Here is a 22097-nt window from a genome sequence, read left to right as displayed (position 1 = left end):
TGCATAGCAGCTGTATTCACCAAGGGCAAGAATCTCAAGAGAAGCAGGCTAAAGCTGCATGACCTTTGATATCAAAAGTGTAACTTTTAACTTTATTCCTTTATTCGAAGTTCTCACAAGCCCAATCATTGTCAAGGATGAGTATAGACCTCACTTTTTGATTAATTCTTCTTTGCCAAAAGGGAGGAAAGACCATATCAACAGAGTTTCATATGATCTCCACTTTTTATTGTTCAAGTCTGCTAATGGATGGCGGAAGCTTATTTTTTAAATGTATAGTAAAAATATCTAAGCTGTAACTTGGCACATGTTTCAGTAGAAACGTAAATGTTATAACCTTTATAAAAGTTATGGCTTGATTCATGCAAACAGATTTGGGCTTGTTATTTTTAAGACTTTTATGTAAATTTATACTTAATATACACAATTGGCTCTTGGTATGTTCTGTAAATGTGAGTAGACACCTAGATTCATCCTGAGGCAGGTCCACATTATGTAGGCATTAGAGAGCAAGTATATATCAGTCACTCAAAACAAATACACCTTAACCAGCTTTGAAGAGAATACTATTGTTTAACAGCTGATAGGGTTATAACAAAAAACATTTTTTTCTCTTGAGTAGCTTATATCTTAGTTTTGTGGAAGAAAATGTAAAAAGTCAAAGATATATAAAGCAAATGACAGGCAATCATTTCTGTAGGGGATCAGTGTAGAGAAAAAGGTCCTTTTGGTAAAAAATGTAATAGGTGATTCAAATTCCTAATGTTAGATGCTGTAAACGTGAAGAAAATTTCCTAAAGAACTGCATGGAACATGTTTCTTTACTTTTATGTTGAGAGTCCCTCATCAGCTTGTGACCCAGAACAGCTTTTAAAATAATCTCTATGAGAAAGCCAAGGTTTACATCCTTCTCATCTGAGAGGTAAGTAATGCATTATCCATCACAACCCTATATAGTGCTTGGTGGTCATTGGAGATATAGTGAAGGCAAAGGTCCATTTGCCTAGCTGAATTTTACAATGTTCCACATGCCTTGTGACACAAGTTTTCTTGAAACTCAGCACAAAGAATAAACACAGTATTGCAATTCCTTTGGTTTCCAATGTCAATATCATTGTAATAACCTAAGGTTTATAATGAGCAAGTGTGACAATCAGCAAATCATTTAAATGTGCTATCAATTATTACATAATATTGAGAGTTAGAGAATAACTATAAATTTGTTGGGGTGATGAGACCCAACATCAGGTCGTGGGGGTAACAAAGTCCAGCAGAGTCAAAGGATTGAGAAAAAGACAGTGAGAGAAAAAAAAAGGTGGCACACCAGGGGGCCATCACTATTGTATGGAGGCTGCGGAGGCTACAAGCTCTGAGCCAATGGTATTTATTGGTAATCCGACAAACAGGTGGTGAGAATGTGGAGGTCAAAAGGACACGTTGCATTAAGCACATGATTTACAGCTGTGACGGTTTAGCATTATAAGGAACATGTTCTGCTACTTGAGATAATGGGAATACGAGTCTAGAAGGGCTAGAAGCAAGGAGCCAGCAAGTCTAGACACATTCCAGAGGACATATGCAAGCCCTGCCTCAGTTTCCCTCCCAACACTCAGCTTTTTCCCCAACATGCCCCCCCTTTCTTTTTAGTAAAAGAGAAGGTATTATTGCTATCATTATTACTAGCATAAGAGGTGGCCTCTTTTAATTGAACAAGGCAATTGCAGGCTGTGCAGTCCTTAATTGCCAGTTGGTGATCCAGCTTCATTTTTCTTAGCGCTTATTCAGACTGGAGTCACCTCTGGTTCGAATGCTTCCCACATATTTCCCCTTTTCCTTTTACAAGAGGACTCTTAATCCTAGGGGTTGCAGAAGGATGAAGGTCCGTCTTCTGTAACTTCATGCTGAATAGGGGCGATGATACTCCTGCCTAACTATTAGGGTCTCTTGTATTCAGGGTAGAGAGGAGCTGAGTTAGAAAGCATTGATCCATTAAGCATTGTTGACTCTGGTTAGTCCTCCTTCCATCTTCGCATTCAGATTCAACTGGCTCATGGCTCATACTGGGGGAACCTGGTGCATGGTTGGGATCCACGGATCCCTCCAGTCTCCCGTTCCATGGTCATACACATCTTGAGGGTATCCACACAGTTCATTAATCTCCTGCAAAAACACAAGCATACCCTTATATGCCCACGTTAGTAAATCTACCAAAACAGAAGCAAAAAAACTTGTAGCTGTAGCCAGGAGTCCACCAATAATGAGAAACAGGTCTTTTCTGATTAACAGAAGGCGTAGAGAAAGCAAACTGAGGCTTTTCAAACCTTCAATTCGCACTGTACAGGTGGTTCCACTAGATGCTGTGGCTCATGATAGATCTTCAGATGTTTGGTGGGCACCCACATAGGCACCTGATTGTCACCTGGGGAGACACAAGCAAATCCTCTTTCCCATAAAATTGTCTTTAGGCAGGGATCGGAGGAAGTAGACTCAGAGGTAAGGAGAATTTGGGGGCCTAATGGCTTCCTGATTTTGATAGAGAATTCCTAACTTTCGAGGGAATGCCTTTCTCTCCATATTGTTATGTGAGCATGGAGGACTAGGAAAGCATGGTTAGAGCTGTATATATATTTACCCTTTTTCCTTCTAATTCAAGTGTATAATGGCCCCTGCTTTTGCTAGGATGTCTTTCCCTAACAAAGGAGTGGGGCTTTCAAGGCATAATTAGAAAGGCATGTGAAAAGAGTAAAGTTTCCCCAGTCACAACTTAGTGGCTGGGAGAAGTATCTAGTGACTGCCTGTCCTAGGACCCCTCAGATAGTGACAAATCTGGAGGACAGTTGTCTGGGACAGGAGAGTAAGACTGAGAAGCCCGCACCAGTGTCTAGGGAATAGTTAACCTCCTGGCCCTCAATGGTCAAGCATACCTGGGGCTCTGTGGGTGATGGCATGGGCTGGAGTTTGCCCTGGACACCCTCAGTCCTGCTGCTGGATCATCCGGTTAGTGACTTCTGACTCTAAGGACCTTCATCCCCTGGGGCAGTGGGCCTTCCAGTGATTCCCTTGACATAAGGGGCATGGACAAGGGGGAGACTTATTTCTATTCAGTCTTTTTTAAAGTGTCCTTGTAGACCGCACTGGAAGCAAGCCCTATTAGCCATTTGATTTGCCCAGCCTTTCCCTTTTCCAGAGCCTCCAAAGTCCGCTTGCCTGAGGGTCATGACTAAAGCAGTGGCTTTTTAAATCTCATTTGTCCCATTCTGCCTGCTCCTGATCTCAAAAAAACAAACAAACAACAACAACAACAACAACAACAAAACCACACACATGAGGTTGCCAAGTTCAACAGGGTTTTTAAGTTTTAGCTCCAGGCCTAAGGTGGACTTTTGAAGTTTTTTCTAATGTCTGCAGCTGACTGAGTGATAAACTTCAAGATTAGTTGGCCTTCAATAAAGTCAGGTGACAGAGAGGTATGCTTCTTCAATGCCTCCCCCCTTTGTCTCTCCAGAAAGGCAGTAGGGATTTCTTCCTTTCCCTGTGTTATAGTGGACATCATTAATTTATAGGCTTTTTCCTAGTTTTCCTTAGTCCTTCTAGCACACAAGTTAGCAAATGTCTGCTGCACCAATCTCCATATTCTGATTCTGTGTCCCAGTGAGGGTCTACACTGGGAACTGCCTGCTGGCCTGTGGGGAATTGTTCTCTTTCCTCTGTTGTCAGCCTATCATTGACCTGAGATACCAAAGATCGCCAAACTCTCAGGATGCAGTTATGGCGGCACTTCTCTCATTTGGGGTTAGTGTCTGATCTAGCAGTAACATTGTATCTCTCCATGTCAGATCAAAGGATTGTCCTAACCCTTGTAAAACATCAGTATAGCCATCAGGATTATCTGATAATTTACCTAGGTCTATTTTAATTTGCTTCAAGTCTGAGAGGGAAAAAGGTTCATGCATTCTGGACCGAATTCTCCAGAATACATCTTAGAGGGGGTTTTGCCTTGGGGGAAACATTTCCCATCTGAAACAAGAACATAGGGATGCCAGCACCTCTAGTCATTTTCTGATGAGCATTAGTTCCACAGCGTCCTCTATGGTCCTAATGCTTATTCTTTTCCAGGGTGCGTCACCACCCGTGGACCTCTGCTTATCGGATTAGTTATGCTCACCAATGTAGCAGTCCTGCACCTGTTTTCCCGCCTTTCTTGACCACAACGAAAGGGGTCCGGGCTGCTAGATTCTAGTGGTCCTTTACCAGCGTGCCCAACATTGCCTTTGCACTCAGAGGTGAATTATAGAGCTGAGCTGGGTTCCTATCTCATAACCCAGCTGCCCCATTAAGACACATTCCCATAAACAGTTCTTACACAAATTCATTTCAGAGAGAGTGTAGGTAACATCTTGAGTCAGGATTGAGATAGAGTTTTTTGATTCTGTAAATACTTTAAGGCTTGGCTGAGTGCTAACAGCTCACATGTTTGTTTGAGCAGACCAAGTATTAGGCAATTCTTCTAACTCTGCTTCTACAAGAGTTTCCCTATCAATTACTGAATACCCATTGTATTTTTTCCCCCTCAATCACCTGGGAGGAACCATCTATCATCCTGTTCTGAAGGGGGTTTCTCCTAGGTCTGGACAGACCTTTGTATGGTAATTAAGATTTAAATCCCTCATTAGGAAAACCTGCTGGGTTAAGGGAATTTTTCAGTGGTTAATGTTAAAAGAAGGAAAAAAGTTGATTTAATATATATGTATTTTTATTATACTTTAAGTTCTAGGGTACATGTGCACAAACCTGCACGTTAAATCGACTTTTTGTAATAGAGTAGCCCCATACTTTGAGTTAGTAAGCTACCTTTTTGCTTTTAATTTAGGATAGTTCTGAACTGGCGAGGTGTGCTCACAACAAGGTTTCCTCTACAAGTTATTTTTCTACTTTCTTCTGCTAGCAAAGAAGTTGCCGCTACTGATGGAATGCATTTTGGCCATTCGCGGGTTACTGGGTAAGGATTTTTCTTAGGAAGGCTACTGGTTGTCAGTGGTCTCAGTGCTTTCGGGCTACGCTCTTGTTTACACTGACAACAAGGCAGTATTGGAGTGTTACAGGGTCACGGAGAAGACCTTCGATCGTAAATTATAGGTTTTAAATTTACCCTGGCTTTTAAAAGGAATAGGGTACACTTAAGAAAAAAAAAACTACTTGTATATCTTTCTCCTTTATAGGTGGATTTTGGAAACACAGCGGGAGGACGTTTGCTGTCCTCCCTGCTGGATTATAGTTATGGGAAATTGCCATGCTTCAACATCTCCCTGGACTCTAGCCTTTTGAATAGAATTTTGTATAGCACCACCAATTGCGCCAGGTTTTAATGTTGCAACTACGGGAGCAGTACGTTTTGTAGCTAATTCATCTTCTTGCCCATTAAGAGGCGAAAGAGGAGTTGGCCTTTCACTTAGTTCAGCAGGTGGAGCTAACGGGCTAGTAAAACATGCTTTTTTCAGTTTCTCTTTTAATTTCCTCTGGTTTCTGTTCCTCACATTTAGAATCTGAGGTTAGTTTTCTACACTCGTCTTCCTCTTCCTCATTTGAACCTGCATCTGTTTGAAATGGCTCAAGAGCTGCTTTTATTAGCACCCACACTGACCAAACCAAGACTGGACTTTCTGTTCCATCTTTATACACTTTTAGAAAATCTGCCAATTATCTCCCATTCATCCAACTCCGTAGTCCCTTGCTCCGGGAACCATGGGCAAAACTACTTTACTACACTAAACAGTGAGTGATAAATTGAGTACTAACTTTCAGTCCCCCTCTTCATAATAAATGCCTTACGAAATTTAAGTAAGCAGAATGCTTTCACTTTGTCCCATTGTTACCCTGGTTCCTCCCAGCGCTCAGCTTTCCCACCGAGCTTCGTTTTAGACTTCCTCGGGTGTCCTTTGATAACGCATCCCCCACTTTCACACGCTCTGGCGTTCTTTCGCCAGGGTCTTTGTCGCCCCAAGTTGGGCAGCCAGGAATGTTAGAGTGATCAGACCCAACACCAGGTAGGTCGATGGGTGTGACAAAGTCCAGCAGAGTCAAAGGATTAGAGAAAAAGACAGAGAGAAAAAGGTGGTATACCAGAGGCCATGGCTATTGTACGGAGGCTGCGAAGGCCCCATGCTCTGGGAGCCCGCGGTATTTATTGGTAATCCAACAAAGAAACAGGTGGGCAGAATGTGGAGGTCAAAAGGACACGTTGCATCAAGCACATGATTTACAGCTGTGACGGTTTAACATTTATATGAAACATATTCTGCTACCTGAGATAATGGGAATAGGAGCCTAGGAGGCTAGAAGCAAGGAGCCAGGAAGTCTAGACACATTTCAGAGGACATTATGCAAGCCCTGCCTCAGTTTCCCTCCCAACACTCAGCTTTTTCCCGAAAAATTTCCTATTTACCCACATGTATGGGTATTCATTTGACACTTAGACCATGATATTGTGATATATATTTGGTGGTATGCTTTCCTGTGGGATTACTCAGTGAATATTTTATATTGTTATCATTAGCATTTACCTAGTTCTTCTCCTTCCCCTTCCATACAAATATCTGCTGCATCCTACCTCAATCATGCATTCTCACTTTTCATTTTACTTTTTAAAAATATTTTATTCTTTAATCTCAGCTGGGAGATAATAAGACATGAGGAGTAGAGCCGTTACCTGGAGCAGTAACACAGACAATCAGTTACTAACAATTTGTTGGAAAAATCTCCTGAGTTTTTTTTTTTTTTTTTTACTACAGCAAAAGTGATTTGATAAACTGAGCAATTGGTCACATGAACTTAACTTGAATTGATAAGCAGAAACAGAAAGTTTGTCATTCATTGTCTTTAAGGGTAAAGGGGAATTGGGTAAATATTTGCCTTATTTTTTATGCCATCTATATTACTATTTCCAGAATGCAGTTTTAAGATAGGGTCATTAAGTTAGTAAACTTTGCCTAGGATAATATAAACTACCTTTAGATTTCTGAGATGAAAAAGCATTTTTAAATACTTTTACGGATCTAAGATTTATGTGTTTTATGATTTAGCTAAAATTTCAGATATATTTTTCAGTCCTATAATTTCAATTTTTAAATTTTTGCCGAGATGATCTATAGTTTCATTTATCACAAGCATATTTTACCTTATGATATTGAACATAGTTATAGCAGCTGCCTTAAAATCCTTGTCAGCCTACTCTAATATCTGCTTTATCTGGAAGTTGGTCTCTGTTGAGTGTGTTTTCTCTTGTAAATAGGTCATGCTTCCTGTTTTTTCTTTTCTTTTTCCCCTGTATATTGAGTAGCTTTGTACAGTATCTTGCACACTGCGAATTTTGTGTTGTAGAAAATCTGGATTCTGTTATCATTTTTCTAAGACTAGTCTCCCTTGATTTTTAAGCAGGCTGAAATCAACCTACAAAACTTGTCTCCCCCATGAAGGATGGATTTCAAATTTCAATTCAGTTCTTTTATCTGAACTGCTTGATGTCAGCTCCATTCATGTATGGTCCAGGGCTGTGCGAGACTTCTGAGCAGTGATTAGACACAGAACTTGGTACTTTCACTATCTGGCTTTTCCATTTCTGGGACTTCATCTTTTTGAAATTCCTCCTTTACTTTTCTATAGCTGTAGTTGCTCTACACTCGATTCCCTGATTCTTCAAACCAGCACAGCTGTTTTGTGGCATATATTGGAGTTTTAAGTGCCCTGAATGTTGCAGACTTGAGCCTACCCTCAGTCTAAAAACAATAAAATATGAGAAATTTACATTTACCCAGTGCCATTCTCTTTTTCTGTAATAAGAGCTAACTCCCTTCCAGTTTCTGGCTGTGCTCCCCAAACCCCCCTCTAGTGTCTTCAAATAGGCCCCCTGTCCTCTAATTTACAGTCATCTTTAGGAGGTTTGTTTTGATAGGAGCTACTCAGCCAAATCTGAAGCAAAATTCTCAGATAATATGTGAAATGCAGGTGGAGGTTTGTTATCTACAATTAATATCCATAATTGAATTAAAAACTTATTTTTAATCATATCGAATATATTATTCCCCATATTCCAGTCCTCCCACACTCTATTGATAGACTTTAAAAGATTGTTTTTAAACAAAATACTCTTTATAAACTAATTTCTAGAACACTAATTAAAAGATAATGTTCATAATTATAATTTAAATGATTTATGATTTGCTTCATTTGTAATCTACTGAGTATAAAAAAGATTTAAAATCCTTTAAAGTATTCTTCTATTTTAATAGGTATGGAATTTGAATTCTTTTGTGATAACTCTTGATGTGGCCCCTCTTACAAGGAATTACATTTTTAAATGACTGTTTAAAAATAAGAGTGAATAGGGCCACATGTACTACAAGGAAGTAAAGAGGAAAAGAATCACAATATTTTAAAAGTAATTATTTCTTGATTAGCATGTCTTACATAAGTTATACAAATCAGTCTCCTACCATGTGTCATAAAATAAGTTCTGATTAATTTATTTTATATTAGTTTATTTCTTTTTTATGATGAGAGAAATACTTGTTTTCAGAAAAAAATGTATTTCAGTGTTGGCCACAGATGATTAGAATAGAAAGTTTTAACTCTAAATTTAAATTCTGACAAACACAGCTACTCTGTTTCTCTTCCAGACTAATAAAGTCTTTGCATAAACCAAGCATATTCTGGTGAGTCAATATGACAAATAAATTGAATTCATGCCCAAACTAATAAATTGCATACATTTACCAACAGTGCATGTTCTGTTTCATTTCTCTTGATACATAATCACTATAAATATAGGCTATTTGCAATACAAAACATAAGTTATCTACAAAACCATTACTTATTCACACTGATATCATTTATATGTAAGATATTCTGTTCAGTTTGAACAGACCAATTTATTCTTATATACAGAAAAGCTAGTCATAAATCCTATCTGGTTTTGCTTTCATGTTGAATCATATTTCTTGTACTCCTTAATTTAAATCTAGTTTCATTCACAAAAATCATTGTGTGGCATATATCATTGTCTTATTTACTATTTTGGTGATATAAAATAAAATATTATCATGTTCTTGAAAAAGCAAATATCACATAACAGCAAAGTAGAAGGTAATCACCAATAATATTTATATATTTATTTCTATGATCTCTTTAAAGTTAAATGTTAATACAATTTGAATGTATGTCCCTGTCAAGTGTCATGTTGAACTTGAACTAATCCCCAATGTTTGCAAGTGGGGCCTGGGAGGTGTTTGGGCTCTGGGGATGGCTTGGGCCATCCTTTTGGTGATAAGTGAACTCTCACTCTGAGTTCACATGGGATTCAATCATTAAATAGTGTGGGCACCTTGCCTGCCACTCTCTCTCTCTCTTCTTCCTGCATTGCCCTTGGCTATGTGATGTGCTTGTTTCTGCTTTGTCTTCTACCATGAGTAAAATTTTCCCGAAGTCTCCCCAGAAGCAGATGTCTGCACTGTGCTTCTTGTACAGCCTGAAGAACCATGAGCCAAGTAAGCCACTTTTCTTTATAAATTACTTAGTCTGAGGGATTTCTTTATAGCAATGCAAGAATGGCCATTTGTATTAATGAATATATATTTCTTTGTTAAATGTACACAAAATATGTTGCATGTAGTTCATCTTTGTGTATATTTTAAATATATTTGGGTTAAAATCAAATAGGAGGGAGCCATAGTTTGTTTGCTTGTAGTAAGCACATTCTGTTCCTAATATATTTTTTCCAAGAATTTGTATGTATATTAACTTACAGTTGTGAACCCATGAGCACTGTTGCAGTAACAATTTTATTTCTTAAATATTTGTAAGTCAAAGAGATGTTGAAAACTGGAAGAGAACCAAACATAGCCATTCATTTTTGTTGTATGAAAGCTAGTTTTTGTGAAGAATTGTATCTAAAATGACTATATAAAAGACACAAGTAATGACAGGTCTTAAATAATGACACAGATTTTCTAGTACATTTATCAACAAGTTAGAAGTATTATACTAGCCCAGAAGTCAAAGAAAATTCCATTATCTTTTATACAGTATATATAGTAACTAACCATATGTATTTTCATTTTATACTCCAATCAGCATTATCCTATTGGGTTTGACAAGAATTGTAGGATTGCATTTTCAAACAAAGATATGACTTACTCTTATTTATTTATTTACTGGAAAATAGGTATTTTAATATGTAAAAGAAGAGACATTGTTAAAATAAATTCTTAAAATAATTCTTACTCTCACATAATTAGTCTTTGAATAAGAATTCTGAACTTCGTAGTTTAATAATTAAGCATATGACTGGCATCTTTAAATTTTTTCTTAGCAAAAAAACGCATATTTGCTGTATTTTATTCCATTTTTTCAGTTTGAAGATTACCATGAAGCTTGCAAATACTATTTTATAACTCGTTATTTTAACCTGATAACAACTTAACACTTTTTGAATAAACAAATAAGCAAAAAGAAAATGAATAAAAACTCTATGTCCTAACTCTGTCCCCCCACTTTTTAAATTTTGTTGTTTCTATTTATATCTTACTGTACTGACAGTGTCTTGAAAAGTTATTGTAGTTATTATTTTTGATTGATTCATTGTTTAGTCTTTATACTTAGAATAAAAGTAGTTGACACAAATCAGAGCAGCAATAAATGAGACCGAAATGGAAAAAAAATCAATAAAACAAAATGTTGGGTTTTTGTAAAAGTTAAATAAAATGATACATCTTTAGTCAGAATTAGAAAGTGAGAGAGAAGATCCAAATAAGAAATATCAGAAATGAAAAAGGAGACATTATAACTTATATGGCAGAAATTTAAAGAATCATTAGTGGCTACTATGTGTAATTATATGCCAATAGGATTGAAAATCTAGAAGAAATGGACAAATTCCTAGGTACATGCAACCTACTAAGATTGAACTAGGAAGAAATCCATAACACGAACAGACCAACGACAAGTAATGAGATTGAAGCCATAATAAAAACTCTCCCAATAAAAAAAATGCCTGGGGCCTGATTACTTCACTGCTGAATTCTACCAAACATTTAAAAAATAATTAATACAAATTTTATTCAAACTTTTCCAAAATATAGAGGAGGAGGGAATACTTCCAAATATTTTATGAGGCCAGAATTACCCTAATACCTAAACCAGACAAAGACACATAAAAAAAAAAAACTACAGGCCAATATCTCTGATGAATATTGATGCAAAATGCTAGCAAAGTAAATTCAACAATAGGTAAGAAAGATCATTCATCATAACCAGTGGGATTTATCCCTGGGATGCAAGGATGGTTCAACATATGTAAATCAATCAATGTAATTCATCATATCAAGAGAATGAAAGATAAAAACCTTATAATCATTTCAACTGATACTGAAAATGTATTTAATAAAATTCAACAATCTGTCATGATAAAAATTCTCAAGAAAACTGGGGATAGAAGGAGCATACCTCAACATAATAAAAGCCATATATGACAGATCCACAGCTAGAATAATAAAGAATGGGGAAAAACTGGAAGCCTTTCCTCTAAGATCTAGAACATGACAAAGATGCCCACTGTCACTACTGTTATTCAACCTAGTATTGGAAGTCCTAACTAAAGCAATCAGAAAAGAGACTGGTATAAATGGCATTCAAATTGAAAATCAAGAAGTCAAATTATCCTTGTTTTCAGATGATATGACCTTATATTTGGAAAACTCTAAACTCCACCAAAAAACTATTAGAACAGATAAACAAATTCAGTGAAGTTGCAGGATACAAAATCAACATAAAAAATTTAATAGCATCTCTTATGCCAAAAGTAAATCATCTGAAAAATAAATAAAAAAGTAATCACATTTACAATAGCCACACATAAAATTAACTACCTAGGAATTAACCAAAGAAGTAAAAGAGCTCTATAATAAAAACTAACAAGCATTGATTAAAGAAATTAAAGAGGACACCATAAAATGGGAAAATATTTCATGTTCATGGTTTGGAAGAATCATTGTTGTTAAAATGTTCATATTACCCAGTTATCTACAGAGTCAATGTAATCTTTATCAAAATACCAATGCCATTCTTCACAGAAACAGAAAAAAAAATCCTAAAATGTATATGGGACCACAAAAGAACAAGAATAGCCAAAGTTATCCTAAGCAAAAATAAAAAAACTGGAGGAATCACACTACCTGACTTCAAATTATTCTACAGAGTAATAGTAACCAAAACAGCATAGTACTGGCATAAAACAGACACATTGACCGATGGAACAAAATAGAAAACCCAGAAACAAATCCACACACCTCTAGTGAGCTGATTTTTGACAAAGTTTCCAAGAACATACACTAGGGAAAAGGCAGACTCTTCAATAAATTATGCTGGAAAACTGGATATCCATACGCAAAAGAATGAAACTAGACCCTTGTCTTTCATCATATACAAAAATCAAACCAAAATGAATTAAAGACCTAAAAGTCCTAAATCTAAGACCACAAACAATGAAACTACTTCAAGATAACCTTGGGGGAAATCTTCAGGACATTGGTCTGGGCAAATATTTCCTGAGCAATACCCCACAAGCACAGGCAAGCAAAGGAAAAATGGACCAATGGGATCACATAAATTTTAAAAGCTTCTATACCACAAAGGGTGGAAGAAAATATTTACAAGCTACCCACCTGACAAGGGATTAATAACCAGACTATATAAGGAGCTCAAAAAACTCTCTAGGAAAAATTCTAATAATCCTATCAAAAAATGAGCAAAAGATTTGAATACACATTTCTCAAAAGAAGTCATAAAAATGGCAGACAGGCATATGAAAAGGGACTCAATACCATTGATAATCAGAGAAAGCAAATCAAAACTACAATGAAATATCATCTCACCCCAGCTAAAATAGTTTATATCCAAAAGACAGGCAATAACAAATGCTGGCAAGAATATGGAGAAAAGGGAACCCTCATATACTGTTGATAGAAATGTAAATTAGTGCAGTCACCATGGAGAACAGTTTGGAGATTTCTCAAAAAAGTAAAAATTGAGCTATCATATGATCCAGCAAGCCTACTGCTGGATATATACCCACAAGAAAGGAAATCAGTATCTTGAAGGGATATCTGTACTCACATGTTTTTTTTTTTTCAGCACTGTTTACAATAGCTAAGATTTGGAAGCAACCTAAGTGTCCATAAAAAGATGAATGGATAAAGAAAGCATGGTACATAAACACAATGGAGTACTATTCAACCATAAAAAGTAAGGAGATTCAGTCATTTTCAACAACATGGATGAAACTGAAGATCATTATGTTAGGGAAATAAGCCAGGCACAGAAAGAAAAACATATTTATTTGTGGGATCCAAAAATCAAAACAATTGAACTCATGGACATAGAGAGTAAAAGCATGGTTACCAGAAGCTGGGAAGGGTAGTGGGTGTTGGCAGGAAGGTGGGGATGGTTAATGGGTACACAAAAAAATAGAAACAATGAATAAGACCTACTGCTTTATAGCACAAAAGGGTGACTGTAGTCAATAATAACTTGATTGTACCTTTGTAAGTAATTTAAAGAATGTAATTGGATCGTTTGTAACTCAAACGATAAATGTTTGAGGGGATGGATACCTCATTCTCCATGATGTGCTTATTTCACATTGCAGGCCTGTGTGAAAATATCTCATGTATTTATATATATACTATGTACCCACATACATTTAAAAAAAAAGAAAATTAGATTCATCCTAGCTTGTGGCAAACGAAGAATGTGATCTATCTTGAGTGAGCAGTGCAAGCAGAGGGGATTAAACCTTTTACATATAGAGAGTGAATAACATCATGAAAACAATGTTTTAAAAGATTTGCCTTCTCTGGAAGTATAGTGAAAATTATCATGGAGAGAAATTAGAGATGAAGAGTTAGGAGATACTCTACATATGTGGTTATGAGAGCCTGAAGAATCATGAATATATGTAATACAGTACAGAGAAATATTTAAAAGATATTTGACAAAATAATTGACAGAACTCAGTGGATCTTTTGAACTAAAAAGATAAAAAGGGGTAGATAATAATCATAGCCAAGTTTTCTGAGCCCAGAATACTAAGTAATTGATAAGGCCCCTAAAAAAAAAATTAAAACTGCTAGAATTTGAAAGAATATGTAAACCAAAATTGTAAAATTACTTTTATCTTAACAATATTCCTTAATTAAAAATTAAATAATCCTGAAGAATGCTTAAAAATTTTTCAATAATTGATTCTGTTCTGCAGAGACTGACATTTTATCAAGTTAGGAGTATAAGGAAACCCAAGAAGATTCTAATTCATAGCAATGGTTTAAACCCTATTACCCTAAATTATCTTCCTGTTCAAAAAAAATAATCAGAGGCAAAATATCAATTATAATATTGCCACTTGGCTAAAATTTTCTTTGGATATATGTTCTTTGAGAAATAAAGATGAGTATCAACTTCTATATAGAGTCATTAGATTACTTGTAAATTATCAAAGTGATCTCTATGCTGAGTGAAAGTGGTCCATTTCTTGCCATATATGCTAGTGTCAAACCATGAATAGTGCATTTTATTGTGACTCAACTTATTTGTTTTGAAAGAGTGGCCCCCTGTAGGTAGATTCAGTTTGAGGCATGAGCACAGATTATATAAGGTAATTATTTTAAATAATTAATAGTACTCTATTATTTATAATAATTGATTATACCAAGTAATAATATGATAAACAATTCAATTTGGTCTAGCTCTTGAAAATTGCTAAGACACAATTAACTGTGAAAAATTAATTGGAGATTAACACATGCAAATTATTAGAAGAAAAAACAAAAGGCCCTCTGATGTTACAAACCACTGGTGAGAATTTCAATTTTTACAGATTAAATGAAGTGGTTTTTATATTAACTATGACAGAAGGGGGGTATAAATGGCAGGAAATAAACATAATCACTTTCAAGGAATAAAGAAGAATAGGAAAAGGGAAGGCTCTATTCAGTGTTTTGGTAGAAAACAAGTAAGTTTCACGTTACTAAAAGTAATTGGAATAGGGAGAAGAAAAGCAGAGTCTCTGGCATTTTCATTTAAATTTCAATTGCATATCTTTTTATCATATCACCTTTAAAAATGACCAAGCAATTAATAATAATCCATTATAAAAAATTCCAATGAGATAAAGTAATATTCCTTTATGCCATAATTTATAGGTTTTATTTATTTACATTTGTTTTGTTATTTACATTTTAGAATCCATCTTTATCTTTTTCAGTCATTGTTTTGAAAAAGCTTTCATGTGAAAGCATGGATTATAATCATGAGACATGAAACACCTTCTTCAGTATTTCACACTCTATTGGGATGAAACATACAGGCATGCAAGAAATAATGTGCATCATGGTAAAATCTAGACATACACATAATTCTACAGTGACCATTATTTCACTGTTGTATTAGCAGCGTTCTTCACAATGAAGATACTCAGGCATAATAGGCTATCAGTGTATATTTGGTGAAATAATGTATAAGGGTAAAGATGAAGTGGAATTGATAAGGAAGCATTCTTTCTTTAATTCACATAAAAAACAAGAGTCTAAAGTAATGGCTTAACAAAGAAATACAGACACAAGAAAGGATATTTGCTTTTACCACTTTCGTTTGGCATTGTATTTTCAGATCCAACCAGTATAAGGCAAGATAAGAAAGTATAAGGGCTTTGGGAGCCCAAGGCCAGCGAATAGCTTGACCCCAGGAGTTGGAGAATAACCTGGGCAACATGGCAAAACTTCATTTCTACAAAATCTTTTAAAACTGCCAAAAAATTAGCCAGGTGTGGTGGCACACACCTGTAGTACCAGTTACCCAGGAGGCTGAGGTCTGAGGATCACCTGAGCCCAGGAGGTTGAAGCTACAGTGAGTAAAAAAAAGAAACAGTGAAGAACATCTAGATCTTTGAGTGAAAAAGAATGAAATCCAGCCTCTATCTTATACTGTACAAAAGCATTTGTTTAGATGAATCATGGGTCTAAATGTGAAAGCTAAAGTAATAAAAACTTTAGAAGAAAATATTGGAAAATATCTGTATAATCTTGGTGTAGTCAGGAGCTTCTGAAGCACGCATAAAGTACTAGCAATAAACTGGAAAATTTAAATTGGTCAAAATTAAAAATTTTTACTATTTGAAAGATATCATTAAGTCAATGAAAAGCCAAACTGAGAGAAATTGATACACACACACAAACACACACATATGGCAGGATTTTTATCCAAAATATATAAAGAGCTTCTGTAATTCAATAATTAAAAGATTTTTCAGGAGAGTTTAAAACGTACAAATAATTTGAACAGAAACTTCACAAAAAGATGTTATACAAATGACCAATAAGCATACAAGATGATGCTTAATATATTTATCCATCACAGAAATGCAAATTAAATCATAACTAGATGTCACTTATATCAGGAGGGTGTCTTTTAAAAGACTAACAATACAGTGATTGTGACGGTGTGATTGCTGGTGAGGAAGGAAAATGGTAAAACCACTTTGAGAAACAATTTGGCAATTCTTATAAAATTAAACATAAACTTCCACGAAGATACGGCTATTTCCCTTTTAGATATTTATCTAAGAGAAAAGCAAACATATGCTTACAAAAAAAACAAAACTTATATAACAATGTTTATACTGCGGCAGCTTTCCTCCTAATAGACTAAAGGAAGAACCCAGCCAGGTGCACATCACTGGATAATTATTAAACAAATTGATTTACTATTGCAATGAAGTACTGCTGAGCTATGAAAAGAAATAAACTACTGATATACAAAACAGTATTTTTAGTAAACTAATCCTAACACACACAAAAATATGTTATTACTGTGTTAAGATATTCTAAACATGCAAAACTATGCTATCATGAAATATGATCAGTAGTTACCATTAATGAGGGTGTGGAATTCCTGGGGAAATACAACTAACTTTCTGCAATAATAGAAATCCTCCATATTTTATTTTTGCTGTTTTAACTAGATGTTCATATACCTTGTCAAAGCCCCCTGAAATAAAAGTTGTGCATTTTACTTTGTGTATATTATACCTCAAGTAAAAAGGTATATAACTCTACCTGGGAGAAGGAATAATAAAAAGGAGATGCAGATATTAGAAAGATTTTACTGGACAAATTAGAGAACTTAGGACAGGAGGAATATAGGAGAAAAAGAAGAGAGTTTCCATTGACTCTAATTCTACTACATTGCTCTTACCTTCAAAATGTCTAGAATTAAGCAGACATTCATCATTGTAAGTAGAGTATATGCAACCTTTATATGGCCCTGATATTTAATTATGCTTTATTAAATATGTTAAAATATTAGTTCATGAGAAGCAGCTACAATATACCATATGCCATTTTCTATTTTTACTTAATGCATTCTACCAGTTATTCAAATATCTACATGAAACTCCCTTTTCTCCTTTTGATTTGCTTCTCATCTGCTGGAACCTGTTTTGACTTACAGTGTTCCTGAAAGGTTAGTTCTCTCAAAAAATAAGGTTTCTGGCCTTGAAAACTTAAGTAGAAATGAAGAATAGTTTCTGTCTCACTACCTGTTGCTATATCTTCAGTTTTAGTTTCTATGTATAAATATTTTTTATCTAAATACCATTTGTAATAGAACATTTTGAAATAAAAGCACATCCATTGAAATAATATATTCATTATTATATCTCTATGAAGAATCTAAGCAAAAAAATTTCCAAAGAACTCTAAATAAATTATATTCAAGTTATTCTTGAACAGATTTATCCTATTGCTCTGGTGACAGTAAGCTTAGAAAGCCAAATTTATTTTCATACTAATTCAGAATCTTGATATATTAATAAAAAGTCAAAACTCTTTAAAAATGTATTAAAAGGAATAATATTTTCTTTATTCTGGTATGTCCAAAGTATATGATAAATTTTAGGTGTTCAACATCCCTTATGTAACTGGTAAAATTTATCTGAATATATCAATATATACTTTAAATTTCATTTATGATATTTGCTTCACTTTATTGTCCATTATGTTTCTAATCTCATTTTGAATTCTCTATGCTATATACTGATCATTTGTTTTTAATTGTTTTATTAACTTTTAGTCATCTTCTGTATTTGGCCATTTGAGAACTAAATTTTAGATTAATTCTACTTAGCTTAGGATTTTCTATAGACGTATAAAATTTCTATAAAAATTATATACATTGTTTTCTATAAATTGTTCTTAATACATTGAGAAATGTTATTACTGGCAGAATACTCAATATATCTGTTTTATGAACATCCTTTCAATTTCTATACTGGAAGTAACTTGTCTTCACTGAAATATTGATATTTATTCAGTATTTTTATTGTCTGTATTTAGTAACTGTCTGTGTATGTGTGTTTGTGTAAATTTGGCAATATTCTTCGTTCCCTAGTTTTTAAAAATATGAGTGATAACCTCTTGAATGGTTTTCAATTTCTTTTTATATTTCAAGCTTTATTTTCATGGGTTCTTTTTTATTATTTACTGTATGTTCTATTCACTGACTTAAGTGCACTTGCTGCTGAAACACTTCTCATGTTCTGAATCCGTGTCTGTCTCTACAGCAGTGGAACAATCCACAAAACTAGAGGCCACTCAATTTCAGACACCCTTTATTTTGAAGATATGGAGCCTGAGGTATGAAGTGGTTCTCTGATGCCTGAACTGTGCTACTAAGAATATATATTTAGAATTACAGTTTGCTGTGTGTAAGTACTAACTTTCAAATTCCAAGTAATAAGTGTCTTAACATAGGATGTGTGCATGTATGTGAATGTGTGTATGTAACATTTGGGGGTCAGTTGAAGTGTAGGACTATGCGAGTGGCTTTTATTGCCCAGGGTTAAGTGTGATACTGTTTTTGGATAGAACCATCTGGTGATATTCTGCATTTTGTTCACTTTAAATATTCTTAGTCTCCTATTTATAATAGGGATATTGTGAGATTTCTGAGTAGGGAAATTTGGTATTTATAAAACGAGGATAATAGATGTTGGAGAGGGTAGTTATGAAACTAGTATTTTTTTATGAAGAGATTGGGGTTTCTGGGATTCTTCTGATGTATTCCTAGTGCAAATAAATTGATCCCATACATCGCAAATGTCCAATGTCTTATAAGAAGTGAGTAAGATCACTAGAGGGGACCCTGAGGTCAAACAAATGTGGCAAGTAAGACTTTCTCTCCCTCTTAATAATCCCACAGTGTATTATGGATTTGGGCTGTTAACACGACTGAAAAGAAAGATTAATATCCTTTGAGATCAAAAAAATATTTGAGCCAATATTATTTTCACTATCATTATTTATTAAGCCATTTCATTTTCTTTCAAATTGCAAGACAGAAGTGAAAGTACGCAGCAATATAACTATGACAATATGATCAAGAAAAGGTAGAAAGAGAAGAACAGTGCTATGCATAGAGTAAAGGCAATGCATTTTCTTACTGGCAGGGTAACAACATATAATTTTTAAAAATATTTAGGAGTGATTCTGTGTATATATAAGCAGTTCATGCTGAATCATTTAGATTCCAGGAACAGCAAAACAGATTTGACATTTTTAAATAATATATCGTAGAAAAGATAAAGGGGCTTTCAAACATGCCCAGTATATGAGCTTCGTGCTGGAGAATGAGTTAAAAGAATCCCCAACAAGTGAATCAATGTGAGTTCTCTGTGTTCTGGTGAGAAATGCCATTCAAAATTGATGACAAGATTTCTGACCAAGATCTATTTTGGGCTAGCTTTCTTCATAACCATCTCTGACCTTACACTCAATGTCTCCTTGACTTATGTTACTGACATCTGAAATTAGAAATGAAATGTTAATTGCTAAGCTATACACATAGGTTGTTTCTTCACTCAGTAGCAGTCAACCTAGAGGTAGCCAGGAAGAATGTAGATGTTTCTTTCAAAACTAGCTCTGAAAAACAAAACCTCAGCAGGCATAAACTATTATTAAACTATGACTTATGTAGTCCTCTGCTCCCTACTTTCCTGATGATAATCAGACAGATATTAATTACAGTTACACAACACTGATGATTGGGATCAGCCCATCGGGTTAGAAAAAATAAAGATCTAGTCCTAACATTTTTTTTTCCCAACTCACTACTCATAACAGAGTGTGAAAATAATGTTCATTACCTTGTTTTAATTGGGAAAAAAAAAGCCTTCTCTCAAATGCTTTGGTGTTTTATTATTTCAGTAAGAAAAATATAGGTGATTTTTAAATGTCTTAGAAATAGTGTTATTGTTGCACTTTGGACAATTTATGAACAAACAAATACACGGAATCAACGATAATGCTTAAATATATATGATCACATGCAAGGCAGAGGAAACATTCCTAAATAACCGACTTAACTATCACAGCAATTTATATTATAGACTGACTCAGGTACTCAAATATACCAAAATTAGGTCAACACACTCTCATTCAATAAAAATGCATTTATTTGCTTTCAATCCTGTTTTCTTTAGCACTTCTATGTTAACCTGGTCATGAAAGATTAGGGTTCTAACAGAAAAAGGTAAAAAAATAACTTTTAAATTTCAAATCATCTTCATAATAGCCCAGTCACAAATGGGGAACAGAATTCTTCTTACCTTTAGGATCTTGACATTATTGGGTTTTGCTATCATGATCCTTACTTTACTTTTCTTTGCTGTATCTTCCTACATTTTTAATCACTGATGCCCTGTTCTTTTGGGGGTTTATTTTAATGAAAAGAGCTTTCTCAGTTCTCCTCTTGACTTAGGCTTTGGTTCTGTTTTGTTTCAAGATTTTCAGTGTACTGACATTTGAAAGTTTCTTGGTGCTTTAGTCTCAATTTCATACTATAATTATTACTACGTATGTTCCCTGGTCAATTTCATTTCTTCTGTCATCTGACTTCCTTTATATTCTTTTGAGTCCTCAATTCATCATTGCAACACTCTACAACGCATCCAATGTTTCTTCAGTATTCTTTGTTAATTGTAAATACGACCGGCTATACAGTTTCTCAATCCATAAATATATACCTTTTATTATTTTCTTTCACTGAATATCTGTATCTACTTGATTGGTAATTAATTAGGAAAAAGTATCCACTCAATATTGTCACAGAATTAATTTATAGTATCAGAATTAATTATAATCCTGATTCACAGGAAAATACTCAAATCTATTTCTGTAGGCAAATTTGGGTGTTTAGATGATTTAAAAAGTTTTGTTCCGAGTTTTATTTTTCAGAAAATTTTTTATTTTTATTTCAGGCAGGCAGGCAAGAGTATTAAGATTTGAGCTCTAGCTTTAGGTCAAATTGGCCCTACAATTCTACTGTTATTATATTTTTATGATACTTTAAGTTCTGAGATACATGTGCAGAACACGCAGTTTTGTTACATAGGTATACACATGCCATGGTGGTTTGCTGCACCCATCAACCCGTCATCTACATTAGGTATTTCTCCTAATGCTATCCCTCCCCTAGCCCCCCACCCCCCAGCAGGCCCCGGTGTGTGATGTTCCCTTCCTGTGTCCATGTGTTCTCATTGTTCAACTCCTACTCATGAGTGAGAACATGCAGTGTTTGGTTTTTCTGCTCCTGTGTTAGTTTGGTGAGAATGATGGTTTCCACCTCCCTGATTCATCCATGATGAACATCGATGCATTCTGAGCTTTTGTAAATGCTTTCATCAGAACTGTAGACTGAGTCTGAGAACTTGCAAAACATCTATTTTACATCTGTCTATATAAAATATATATGACAAATATAGTTGAAATACATAAAACTAACAGAGTTTATATCCAGAATATGTACCGAGGGTCTACAAATCAATTTAAAAAACGATAGGAATCCTAAAAGAAATATGGACGAAAGACTTGAGCACTATTTTTAAAGAAAGAAATGAGGATACCCAGTCATTAAATATATGAAAAGTGGTTCAACTTCATTATTATATAGATAAATATAAATTAAAACTACAGTGTGATATCCCTATGGATAAACCA

The 22097-nt window shown here is 34.8% G+C and overlaps 1 long non-coding RNA gene across 2 annotated transcripts; it reads right to left on the bottom strand.

The window, feature by feature from the left end:
• Nucleotides 1-731: 731 nt before the first annotated feature.
• On the bottom strand, nucleotides 732-20796 carry LOC107976850 (uncharacterized). 2 transcript variants are annotated; one of them, XR_010148496.1, is made up of 3 exons: nucleotides 20708-20796; nucleotides 2322-2419; nucleotides 732-2160 (listed from the first exon to the last, which is right to left on the bottom strand). It is a non-coding gene; the product is annotated as an uncharacterized LOC107976850 (long non-coding RNA). The 2 variants fall into 2 exon arrangements; XR_001721134.3 differs by lacking the exon at nucleotides 20708-20796 and adding an exon at nucleotides 6121-6147.
• Nucleotides 20797-22097: the final 1301 nt, after the last annotated feature.

The sequence above is a fragment of the Pan troglodytes genome, chromosome 11 (assembly GCF_028858775.2).
Source record: "Pan troglodytes isolate AG18354 chromosome 11, NHGRI_mPanTro3-v2.0_pri, whole genome shotgun sequence".
NCBI classification, from domain to species: Eukaryota; Metazoa; Chordata; class Mammalia; order Primates; family Hominidae; genus Pan; species Pan troglodytes.
This window is presented reverse-complemented; position numbering and strand designations above follow the sequence as displayed.